At 39.3% G+C, this 12823-nt stretch overlaps 1 long non-coding RNA gene across 2 annotated transcripts; it reads left to right on the top strand.

The window, feature by feature from the left end:
* Window positions 1-10110: 10110 nt before the first annotated feature.
* On the top strand, window positions 10111-12562 carry LOC106943245 (uncharacterized). Of its 2 annotated transcripts, none has more exons than XR_001423868.1 (3): window positions 10111-10431; window positions 10521-10627; window positions 12446-12562. It is a non-coding gene; the product is annotated as an uncharacterized LOC106943245 (long non-coding RNA). The 2 variants fall into 2 exon arrangements; XR_001423869.1 differs by lacking the exon at window positions 12446-12562 and adding an exon at window positions 10704-11218.
* The last annotated feature ends 261 nt before the right edge of the window (window positions 12563-12823 follow it).

The following is a 12823-nucleotide window of genomic DNA, read 5'->3' as shown; positions in this document are numbered from 1 at the left end:
TTTGCTCAGTCTTAACTCTAATTAAGTAGCCGGGGCGAAAAGTGACAGAGAAACAGCAAAACGGACCGCGCCGAGACGAACCGCGGCAGGAGGACACCCGCTCGTTTCCACAGATGGGTGTCAAAACACTGCCTCCAATCAAGTCCCCCGCAAACGCATGGGGAAGTGAGCTTCTGAAAAGGAAAGATTAAAGTATACTGGAAGCACTGCTGGCAGCTGCACATGCCCCAAAGATAAACTTTGTCAGGCCACATGTTGGAAACTGTGCTGGACACATTTGTCATTTTCAAAAGTAGTACGTATCCAGGCTACGGCAATCTGGTGTTCTTATACAGTTGTGGTAAAGCGCTTCCAGATATTTGACATGTGTTTCATGGTTTGTAGCAGCTTTTCATCTTCGACATTTTTTATTTTTTTATTTTTTGTCCTTGCTCTGAAGTTTTGATTGTGTTTTAAGAAGGAACATTGCCACGTTTTTCCCCCCTGGGATTCATAGATGACTGGAGTGAAAGCTCATGTTTTCCAGACTGAAAATTTAACACATAAACGTGTCATAAAGTCTGTCTTTCCCCACTAAATGATGAGCAGATGTGAATGACAGCTGTCCCCATAGTTACACCCACAAAAAAAAAAATCAGACAGATGCATCCTGGAAATAAAAAAAAATAGAAAGTGGTTTAAAATGCCAAGATTAAACCCACAGAGAAAATATCTAAAATATTTTTAAAATGTCAGAATATTATTGAAAAATTCATTCATTTCATTAAGTCAGTCCACTAATTGACATTATTTAGATTAATTATGTGAAGACTGAGCCTTTTTTTCTGTCAAAACCCTTCTGGGAAAGTTTGTCCCCAGACCCTGAACATTAACTATATTTAAAATTTGTGGCGTATGATCCAGATTCAATAAACTACAAATTTTCCCATGAACTGAGGTCAAACACACTTGCCAAAAGCTTGTTGACAACTATAAAATTGAAACTCGCCAAGAAACATTTTCATTAGATCTCTCATGTATGTTTTTGAACCTGTTAGTATGATTTTGAGCTCATTTGGGTTATTAGGGGAGGAAAACATCTAAATAATGTCTGCAGATATTTTCTCAACCTTCCGATGTTTCATCTTGAAACAAGTTAAACTAGTTTCTACATGTGCATCCCACAGCAGAGCAGCAAACTGTGTCTCTGCCAGATTGTGTCTAAAAATGGCTGATTACAGAGGATTCATATGAAGGAAAGCGAAGCAAAAAGAAGTTTTACATGACAAACACTCACACCAAATGAGAGATAAAAGAAGATTTCAACCCGTTTTCCACCACCTCTCCATAGCAGGGGAGATGAATTGTGCTCTCAGCTCACAGCTGATCCTGAACTGGCATCGAGAGCCAATCTTTCATCACAATCTTCAAGCGAGCCACTCTCGCAAGAGGCCCATCATCTCTGAAGGTGCACGTATAAAGTTTCACTAATGAGCAGTCACAGAAAAATTGCTATTTACACCCACTTAACCCTCAGCCGCACACGCTCTCAGAATGACACGCAAATGAACATGCGTGTACACATCCTGCCAGTCGACGCCCCTGTGCCAGCGAGCCATCTGGTCAAAACATGATCATCATATGCAATCTGCCCACCCAGCCTGGCACTGATTCACCATGCCAACACTCCAATTACCCTCATCTTGCCAACAGCGCAGGAGAAAACCAAACAGTGTGCAGGCACCACAATGGGACCCACCTGTGCTGGGAGGGGCGCGCGTTGCCTGACAGTTGGTTGCAGAGGTTGGCGGTACAGGAATGGAAAAGGCTTTGTTGTCCTTTTTTTTATTTTTACATGCATTTGGGAAACATACTGCAAGACTTTACAGGTTTTATACTACAGAAAACTTACACTGTATCTGTACTCTGCCCTAAAAAATTATACATACTTCATCTTTTTAGCATTTTTACACAGTTTTCTTTCTTTTTTTTTCCTACATAAAACACAATGTAACTTTGTGCAGTAAAGTCTCAACACAAAGTTGTGTTTTACAGAGGCAAGGGTTTTCCATTCGAAACCCCTTATTTACTCTGACACGAAATCAAATCCAATGCAACCAACTGCCTTAAAAGTCAACCAGTTGATGAATTCACTGTAATATGCCTGTGAAGGCCCCAAAGCACATCATGAAACCCAGAGAACACCCCCGAAAGGTAAGACAAGGTAAGGTAATTAGATTTATTTAGCACATTTTCAGCAAGGAGGCAGTTCAAAGTGCTTTAGATGAATTAGAAGGAAATATAAACAAAACAACAAATCAAAAGAAAAGCAAAAAGGTGAAAGTATAAAACTGGCACTGATGGCATGTTTGATAAGAATAAGAATTTATAAACTAGTAGGATTTTCTCTGGATTCTTGAACTGATAAAACTAAATGTTATTTTAGGTTGAGCTCTAGATTTGTACAATATAAGGCTTGATGTTGGTTCTTCATGTTTGATTCTTCTTCAGGGAGTTAAGTACATGGTACTTTCTAAGTTTGTTCTAGATTTGTAAACTACCAAGAGTTACTCTAGCTTTTGCTCCGATATTAAAAGTACAGTTAAAAGTTGGTCTAAAATAATAAGTACTTTTTAAAAGTAATTACCTAAGCAGTTTTCTGAAAGGTTTACGGTATAAACTGACTGCTGTGCAAAAGTAAGTAAAACTCTACTTAGATAGCAATTATCAAGACATAAATCACTAAGTAATATACAGGAGAAAACCTAAAACATTAAACCCCAGTACATCAAATAGTTAATTAAATGTAACTGTAAAAAGAGTTTTAAGTTCTTTTTTTTAAAAAAAAAAGCTAACAGCTAGCATCCTATCTCAGGCTAATGCTAGCCTGTCAGTGCTAATGGAGAGCAGAGGAAGTAGGCAATCCAGTGGGTGACCAGTCCAGACATGCTTCTCCAACGCTAAAGCAAATTAATATTGCGACTAGCCTTAAGAATGGGTATAGCCTCCTGTGGCAAGGATGTAGTATTCAATTTAGTACTTATACTGTCAAATATATTTAGGCAGGGGAATAATAAGTTACAGTAATCTAACCTCAATGAAACAAATGTATGAATAACAATTTCCAGTTCCAGAAGATGGCCGAAGGAAGATCTACAATTTAAATCAGCCAAACATCACCAACAATCAGAAAGATATGAAGAAAACCACTGTAGGTCAGATCGTGATATGTCAGCTCAACACCTCAACCTGGCAAGCAAGTTCTGGTGGTCAACCATATCAAAGGCTAAGGTTAGGTCCTGCACAGCAAATTATGGGCTATCTCTGTTATAAAGTATTACTTTGATAATATAATGTGAAAAATTAGCAAAAACTCTTAAGAGTGTAGATTTCTGATCATCTATTTGCTTTAAAGTTCAGAAAAACGTAGAAACAGGCCCACCTTAGGAAGCTTTCATTGTGAAATTGAATGGGAAAGTTCCTAAATGATGGATTTTGCCTCATCAGTTGAGCCTGAAATCTTCTTCTCCAGCCCATATCTGCCGGTAAGCCCCCCGGCTCAGCAGTAATCAATCTCACAGCCCATCTCCCTTTTCTTAATTTTAATTTTCCCTTTCCTAACCCATGCTAATTCACCCCCCTCTGCTGTATGATCCACGGACCAAAGGCCTCGGCAGCGCAGAGTGCCAGGAAGGGTCACTGTCAATTATATCCATTTAATACCCACTTATGTCTGCAACAACGTCTTCCTCCTGGGGTCACGCAGACTTCGCCCTGCGCTTTATCCAATAATCTCGCAGAATATAGGCTCGGATATTCCGAAAGATCAATGTCATTAACAGGGAGACACAGAATGCATTTGATTATGGATGTAATTAGTACAGGCTTGAGGGGGCTTGCTCTTATGCACAAAGAGGCAAAATCCATTTAGTATCAAAATTGCCTTAAAAGTGGACACCACTCTCAGATCATTTTTGCAACTGATGACCACCATAATGCAATTAGTATCACTAATGACAGGGAATTAGGGCTCATATACATAATACTGAAGCCTAACTTTGACAGATAGTGGAGAGCATTAAGTGTGGCTGAAAGATGTCCAGTCATGTGGTCAGAGGGTTCAGTTTACCGTGACCAGTCAGTGTATATAGTCCAACGCTGGGCACTGATGTAAAACCAGTTTACCTGTGACAAAAAAAAAAAAAAGTTGCATTCCTGCTCCTCCTGTGAAATACTGCATTCAGAAGATGAAAGTTTGATAATTGTGTCGGAGGACCAAAGAATATCAGACCAAGAATTCGGTCTCAGTCAACATTTGCAGATCTGAATTAAATTCTTTGTCGATTCTTCTCTGCACCTTAGCTCAAGCTCAGTCAGATTGAATGGAGAGCGTCTGAACAGCGGTGTTTACATCTTACCACTATTTCTCTAATGGATTCAGGTCTAAGCTTTGACTGAGCTGTTCTAAAATATTCATTTTTGTTGTTCAAAACCATTCCATTGTAATTCTGGCTGTATGTTTAGGGTTGTTTGTACTGGATGGTGAACCGCCTACCGATCAGTGGGTGAATGTGGCTCTGACTTAAAACACTCGAGTTGTTAGTATGACTAGAAAAGATGCATTTCCATGACTTTCTTCTTGTCACTCTTCCACAAAGGCCAGACAAATTCCCTGCCGTGGTGTAGCAGAACCTCTGTTGGTCTTTCGGAGAAGATACCAATTTATTACTTTCAAAAGGCACCGTAGGGCCTGTTGCTGTAGATGTGAAAGGAAACAGGCAAAATGACAGGACAGAGGAGAGTTTCTCTGACGTGTATTGGATTGCAACTGCGCTGAAACCCAAGCCTGTGTGGTGACAGGGTACGGCCACTTAAGATGGGGAAGATAACCGCAGTGACAGACAGGTAAATTTTTTATATAATATCATCCACCGGTCACACCGCGCAAGTGCAGAAATGGGGGAAACCAAAAGTGCAAAGCATTATGTGAAAAAAAAGAAAAAAAAAAAAGAAAGATTCAGTTATTATTTTACAGCTTTTTTTTTCTAGTTTAATTTAATACCGGCTTCTAAGGTAACTAACAGCGTCTCACCAGGACGGCTGGTATTAATGCGATCTTGTAACACCTTGTAACATGTTAATTATAAGCACCAACAACCGATAACGTGTGCTTTGCATGTTAACAAAACCTCCCAACATTTCATGATACTCAATTATAGGCTTGTATATGCTTGGGCAGATTAGAGGACCATGTCAAACGATGGGAAAAAAAATGGAGGAGGGGAAGACAGCCTTATAATGTCTAGCTGACTTTCCTTTATAGCAGGGCTACTGAACCACTGGAAGTGCACACATGCTAAAATCTTCCTCTGTTTTCCATCAAGCTGCTGTGTAGTGGCAATGTTGAATGTAGGTGGTAAGCTCATATATCTAATTATACAATAGCCAAACATTTTTTGTTAATGAAATGGAAGGAGTGTAATTGAAAACTTCAGCATAATTATTGCTTGGCAAGTGTCTGGCTTCGGAAAATTGCACATGTAGGAAGAAGTCTCAGCAGGAGTACCTCTGACTTATGAATCAAGCCGGTCCAAAAAGTTCTTGCAGAGAGAGAGAGAGAGATTTGTGTCCCATATAGGGATGAAAGGTTCACCATCTTTTATGATTACTGGGATAACAATGCTGACTGTTAGTATTACAGTTATAAAGTGAAAAAAAAAAGAAAAATGTATTTGAATCAACCCTAAAGAGAAATTGGAACGTTTCAGTTGTTCGTTATACTAGTCGTGATATGGAGAAGTTGGTGGGAGTAACGTTTCAACCACCAAAAAACACCAGGTGTTAAATAAAACATCTGGTATTATAACAGCACAACAATGACATTTTTAAGATGTTTATTTCATCAATACTTGCAGCAGGAAATGATGTAAGAAACTCTTTCCCTGTGGCATTAGCCACTTAGGCCGCTAATGCTAAAGCTAGCATTAGCGGCCTAAGTGGCTAATGCTAATTTAAAGAGCTACTTCAGAGAGTTAGAAGTATAGATAGAGATATAGATAGAAGTATGCGAGGTAATTGTGAATCAAATGTATTCCCCCATTTATCAGACTTTAACAAATTCTAAATAACTCAACCAGAACTAGTTTATATTTATAATACAATGGCTGTGAATATTAATCATTTGAAATGATTCTGGCAGCATAACCTCTTGTTTTATTCAGGCTAACAAAATCGTTGTTACTTCAAGAAGTTATGTTGGAGTCTCCAGCCTACAGTAAGCTACAAGCTTTCCCATTCCCAGAGCTGCTGTAGCCTTCAGTCACTTTGTGATGTTATTTATTTTTTCCAACAAGCTCACAGAGCTATGACCTGTTTTGCTAGTGGTAAGATAACCGTTACCAATGGCAACTTAAAAAAAAAAAAAAATCTTCCCCTTAAGAAAGCTCATTAGTACGCTCTGATTCAGCTGCTTCACTCGTGGAGAGATTTGTTTGATTGCTTTTACAATAGCTGATAGTTTACATGTGTAAATTTAGCAAATCTAGACATTTCACTGCTTTTATTTTTATTCTGCCTCATCCTCTCACTGTGACTCTTTTTAAAAAAACAAAAAACAAAAAACAAAACCTTATAGCTAAACACAGATATTAAACTAAACAGAACATATTCTGCCTGTGCGTATGTGATTAATAATCAGAAGAATATCACAGTTATTGAGGCAAAGCAGAACAATCCTGTGGGCTTCATCTTCAAAATATACTTTTTTTTAAAACATTTAATACATTTCTAACCAAATGGTTAATGATAATCATAATGCATTTTCACTCAAAAAATAATGATTATAATTTTATCATTTTCATTACATTTCTAGTTTTGTCATTCATTGTTGTACTTTTACCTTTTTGGAACGCTGCAGCTCATAAGACCCTGTCCTCCCAAATGCAGTATGAAAAAAAAAAAAAAATGCCATTGGGTGCCCACAACTGCACTTTTTTCATGTGAAGGATTATAACGGAGCAGGTATTTGAGTAACTTGGGACATCACCTCATAGGTTCTTCCACAAAGAAACCAGAGCAGCCAAGACATATAAATCCAGGTCAGGGTGTCTTGGCAGCAAGGCTAACAATGTTTGTCACAACTGCCCTCTTTCCATCTCAAGCTCAAATGAGAGAAGTCAGAGAAATATGGGATTACCATGAGTTATTTATGAAGCTGAAACCCAAGAGCCCTCTTTATGAAATCATCTCCGCTGATTGGGGCGGGTTTTTTTCTTCCTTTTCTTTCTTTCTTTCTTTCTTTTCTTTCCCCCGTCCCTCTCAGCATCTGATATGATTTTAAACGGGTTGACATCAAAGTCGCTTGTGTAAAGTATGAGTAGTTTTGCACGCGTTCAATCAAAATACAGATCTTTATCGGCACCACGCTGATCGACGCCAGCGGCCTGTTTTGAAACAGATACTGGGGCTTTCGTGCTCGGAATGGATTTTTTTTCAGTTTCGAGATACGTTGGCGGGTTGGGGGGAGGGAGAGGAGTCCAAAAGGCCTCCAGAACCTGGACCCTATGAACTTCCTTAACCTGGTTAAGCAGGTTTATTCTCAAGCAAAATTTTTAATTTAGTTGTCAGCAAAACACCAAGTATATGTTTAGTTTTACTGAACAAAAGAAGAGCGCGTTGCTTTAACAGTTACATATCCTCAGTTGTAAGCCTACACCGGGCAGAGAAATACACAAGGACACAATCAATGGCAGCTCATAGTTAATGAACTTTCTGACCTTTAGGAAAATGTACACTGCTTAACCAGATTCTGGGTAATTAATAATTCAGGTGCACCCTAAGAGAGATGAAGAGAGGAGCACCCTTCACCCACGTTCGGTCTTCGATATTATTTTGCACAGACGCAAGGCGTGATATTTTATTTTGGACAACAGGACATGGTAACAGAAAAGCTCATTAGGGGGACTTTAATTTGGTGCCGGTTTTAATAAAAAGGCTGAATGAATCTCGGCTGCCTGACGAATGGCGGGTTTCGAGCAGAGCAACAACTCACTTTATAAACGTCCGGGACATTTTAGGCCGTCGCTGGAGACATTTTTGTTGAAGTTGCGGCGGAGGGTGGTGAAGAATTACAGCAGTAGCTTGAGCTGCCATTGAGAGCTTCTAAATGGGAGGTCATGGGTGCATTATTGATGAGTTTCAGTTTAAGTTTCAGCTCTAGAGGAAATGATAAGATGTAATGCAATGGTCCGCTGTGATCATGTACAGCTTTGTCCTACATACTGTGTTGTCAGTGGCTAAAATGGCAACCCGCTCCTCCTCTATGTCACTTTTTCTTACCTTGCTGTAGACAGAGTTCTATTTGAACTTAAAAGTATAATGGGTATTTCCAAGTTCCCACCCAGAAAAATGAACTTAAGCGTCATTTTAAGTTCTGATTTGGAAAGTCAGAGGTCCCAAACTAAAAGTCCAACATGACAGCCATTGAACAGGACGTGGAGTTTATTCCAGTAATGAACTGTTCATTTGGGCTACTAAGGGAGAGTTAAGCTTACAAGTGTAAAAACCTCCATGCACAAGATAAGTCAAATTATTAAGACACATAGATATAGATTTAGGGAGTTTGGTTGGTAGCTGAGCAATTTTAAAACTAAATGCTGCCTTGCCTTATTTTGTTCTGATCCTGGGAACATAGCAGTGAATGGGGCTCTGATAATGTAGGAGGTGGAAATGTATTTAGGCCCAAGACTATTCAGAGTTTTATAGACCAACATCTTTCTAAGGACTAGTGTGAAATGATTGTCCTTCTGAATGGGTTGCTGCTGCCTGATTGACTCCTTGTACAGAAAACAGTAAATACACATTACCGTAATGCAACCTACTGAAAATTAAAAAAAAAAGTGTGCACAGTTTCGCTCTATCCAGTTTTGACAGCAAGTCCTCTTACTTAGATAATATTTTCAAGATGGTACTAGGATGAGTAATGCTAATAGACTTTATTGGGATGTTAAAATTTAGGGCTGACTCCATGACGACACCTTGGTTTCCCTTTGGCCTTTACTATTTTTGGAACCAAAAGCATAACCGTCAGCCTTTTTCGTGTTAAGTTGGAGGAAACTCTATCCCATCCGCTTTGATATTATGAACACACTGGTTCGGGTACTATGAGGGACGGCAGACGGGCGGTGAGAGAGACTTATAAAATTGTGTGACATAAGCATAACGGAAGATGATGTACTCCATAATCAAGAGGCAAATTATAGATACACAAAAATGTCTCAAGAATGAAGCCTTGAGGAACCCCACATGTGATCTGTGGGTATTCCAGCTTCCTCCCGCACTGAGTAAACATTGGTTTGGCTGATTTGTATGTCTAAGTTACTCTTATGTAAGAATGTGTATAAATGGTAGCCTGCCCTGTGTGTCTCTGTGTTTCCCTGTCACCCGCCTCTCGTCCAGTGAAAACTAGAGACAGGCAGCAGGTGTACTGAATAGATAGATGGAGGATGTGATGGCACAAATGATCCTCTTATGCAGATCAAGCAAAACTTTACATCTGAGGTAAAGCCGTTAGCTTTGGGACTGATTTTGACGTCGTTGAATTGAACAGGAAGCAGCAGCTTTAACTTATGACATAAACTGAATATTCTTCCAATTAATTCATAGCATGTCACATAATGGAAATGAAACAAAAAGCAATTCATAATAACAGGGACAAAATCTGCTTCCCAGGCCAACTTGGTTATTATTGCTGTGCGTATGGTGTTTTCTGGGCCTACACATATAATCAATACCCCTAGGCAATTTCAAACGTGATCACTTTGAATGGATTATTGCTTCGAAGCAAGGCTTTTCCATTGATCCCCTCATCATGTCAATCACCTACACTGACAACTCCCAACTCTTCAGATTCCACACATCAGCAAGCCCTGTTCCCAATCAGGCCGCATCAAAAGCAGCATGAGTGAAGACCCTGTTGCGGGATGTGCTGAGGTTGGCTTTCTTTCTTCTTTTTTTATGTACACCGTAATGTACTTGCAGGATCCATCCAATTTCAGTGATCTGCATCATTCTGCTTTCTGTTGTGCTTCTCTATCACTTTTTTTTTTTTTTTTTTTTTTTTAAGAGAAAAATTTTCCAGCAAAGGTTTAGAACGCAAATGCTCCACAGCTGTCACCGCTTTTTAACAACATGGCAATACTGATCTGTCGCATGATATTTGGATTTCTAAGTCCGATCCAAAATTGCTGCAAGTCACAACGAGAACCGACCGTGCAACATTTGCAGACTGCTACTGCTATGTCTAGCTTTTCCTTTTTTTATTTTTCGTTTTAAAGGCTTTTTATTCATTCCTGCAGTTGCATCAGAGGCTGAGATCTCATCTAATGAACAACAGATAGCAGAAGCTGTTTCAAATCAGTGTTGGGAAACTAGGGCTGGCTGGTGAAACACAGAGTGAGTTGTAATATCCTCATTTTCTCCCAGCTGGAGCAGACTAGAAGCATGTAACCGATAGTGTCTGCATGCATATTTTACCACCACAGACCAGGTGTAGCATTTCAGCCCATCGTACAGGAACTGAACTGATTTGACGAAGGCAGAGCACAAGACGTATGAAGAACGAGCATCTCGAGAACGAGGCCGCATGCAGGTTTGGTTTAAAATCACTCCGGTAGTTTATGCTGACGACATGTTTACTATATGCTTATTAGCTGTTTTCTTTGCAGGAACCCCATGAAGTCGTTCAAACGGCCAATAAGTTCTCAAAAAAAAAGAAAAGGACTTTAAGAAATGTGACACAATAATAACTTCTTATGGTAATGAAAGAATATACAGCTCTTTCCTTTTGGTGTTGTTTAAGCTGATGATCATTCATTTCAAGAGCAATTTGATAAATCACCATAAAACTATATTTCCCTATTCTGCTAGTTTTGGTTCCATAAGCATGAAAAGACAAATATTTGTGCTCTAGCAGGCAAATCAATAGATTTTGTCACAGCTTCATGATGTTACATGAAATTGTTTGCCCTCCGACATGAGGTGTTTCGAATGCATTATGCCATGTAGGAATAAATCTTGTCAGTTCTCCATTTATTCCATTTTGAGGCACACTTTTTTTTTTTTTCTTGTATGTGGTTAGATAGACGCATTCATAGTACAAAAAATTCACTTTGTTTGCAGCTGAGTGTGAAGCGGGGGGTCGGATGCGAGTGTCAGTTTCTCAATTTCTGGTCCAGAGGAGTCTCTGAAGATGGTACAAAAATGAAAGTTTTTCAATGCGCTCCAACACAGCCTCCATTTTTAGATAATTAAAAATGAACTGGAGAATGTATGTAAGAAGAGGTATGTCTGGATCTGCTTTCCAGATTTGTTTCGCCAATGACCCAATCTCAAATAAGCGAAACGCACAGGATGGATCAAAAAATTCAACATGACAGTTGGTTTAACATTAGTTTTCACTTTCAAAAGGACGAAAACCGTTTTATTGTTTGGTGGTGAAAATGTTAGTAGACCGAGAAATATTCAATAGACTTTCACAAATCAAACTTTAAACCAGAAATTGAGTTTAGTTTTTCTAAAAGAAAAAGACAAATAATTGTCTTAGGATAAACATAACACCACATTGAGACTGGACTGTCCATACATCAGGAGCACGGCTAACCGAGCCGATAAAAAGATGAAATGAGCCGCTGTTAATCATTGAACAACTCAATTGTAAATCTCATAATGGCCTCTGATAATGAGGAAGCTCCTCTTAGTCATATGACTGAGCTGGAGCCCTAATCATTGAATTGTTACAGTAAGTCACGACAGTTTATTGGCATGGAATTCCATAATGGCTCGGATCAATAGGAACCCAGGAGGGATTCCTCACAGTCGGATTTGATGTATCTGAATAAGTGCCACTAAGGGGAAGTAGGCATACGAGACAATGTCCTTACCAAGCAATTATATTAACAAGAGTGTTCTCAACTTGCTTGGATTTTTTTTTCACAAACTGCTTGTGAAGTTATGACTCATGAAAAAAAAAAAAAGGCTCTCAAATTGTCTGGTCAGTAAGGCCATCAAAAGTCAATTGTTTGGACAAATAATGCCATGAAACTTCTGCGAACAAAAGACTAAATCAGGCTCGTGCCCTTCTCACCCTTCCGCCCCCCTTTGAGATATCTGCGGTCAGAATAATATAAGGCTTAAGGAAGCAGGTTGTGAGATAAAAGATCCACATCACAATGATGATCTCTATCGATCCGCAACCTTGGGAACACAGAGGAGGTCCGGCATTTGTCACGTCGAAGCTGAACCCAATAGCTGATCCGCAAAGCGCTCTGATGAATTGGCCCTGTTCGCCAAGTTTGTTTAATTGATGACATGTTCCCTTTCAGGTGGACCACCACTATGTTTCATGCATTCATTGATTTTCCAAAAGACCCCCACCTTTTCCTGCACTTCTTTTCTTGGCTTTCCTTAGACACCTCAGCGCATATTACAAACCCGCCACCACCTCGATTGGACCTCGACGGAAGAGGAAAGCAGCGTGCCTCGAGCTGGCATCTCGACAGCTTGTCAAGCTTTTAGAGATGATTAGACAGAGTAAGTTTGCACAGGAACTGGGGAAAAGTTACATTTATTTTCTTCACAGACAACACTGCAGATGAAACCGATTTGACCCTTTTGACTTACAACATTCCCCAAAGGGGTTGAGGTACCTAAATAAATTCCTGTAATGATGGAAAAAGGAAGGGCTGTCTGGCTCTTCAAACATGGTTTTTTTTTTGTAGTCAATATATATATATATATATATTTTTTTTTTTTATTTTTTTATTTTTATTTTTTTTACTGTTTCACT

This window comes from Poecilia latipinna, unplaced genomic scaffold, assembly GCF_001443285.1.
Source record: "Poecilia latipinna isolate Pla-1442-1.1 unplaced genomic scaffold, P_latipinna-1.0 Scaffold5037, whole genome shotgun sequence".
NCBI lineage: Eukaryota > Metazoa > Chordata > Actinopteri > Cyprinodontiformes > Poeciliidae > Poecilia > Poecilia latipinna.
Note: the sequence above shows the minus strand (reverse complement) of the source record. Positions and strands in the feature narration are given on the sequence as shown.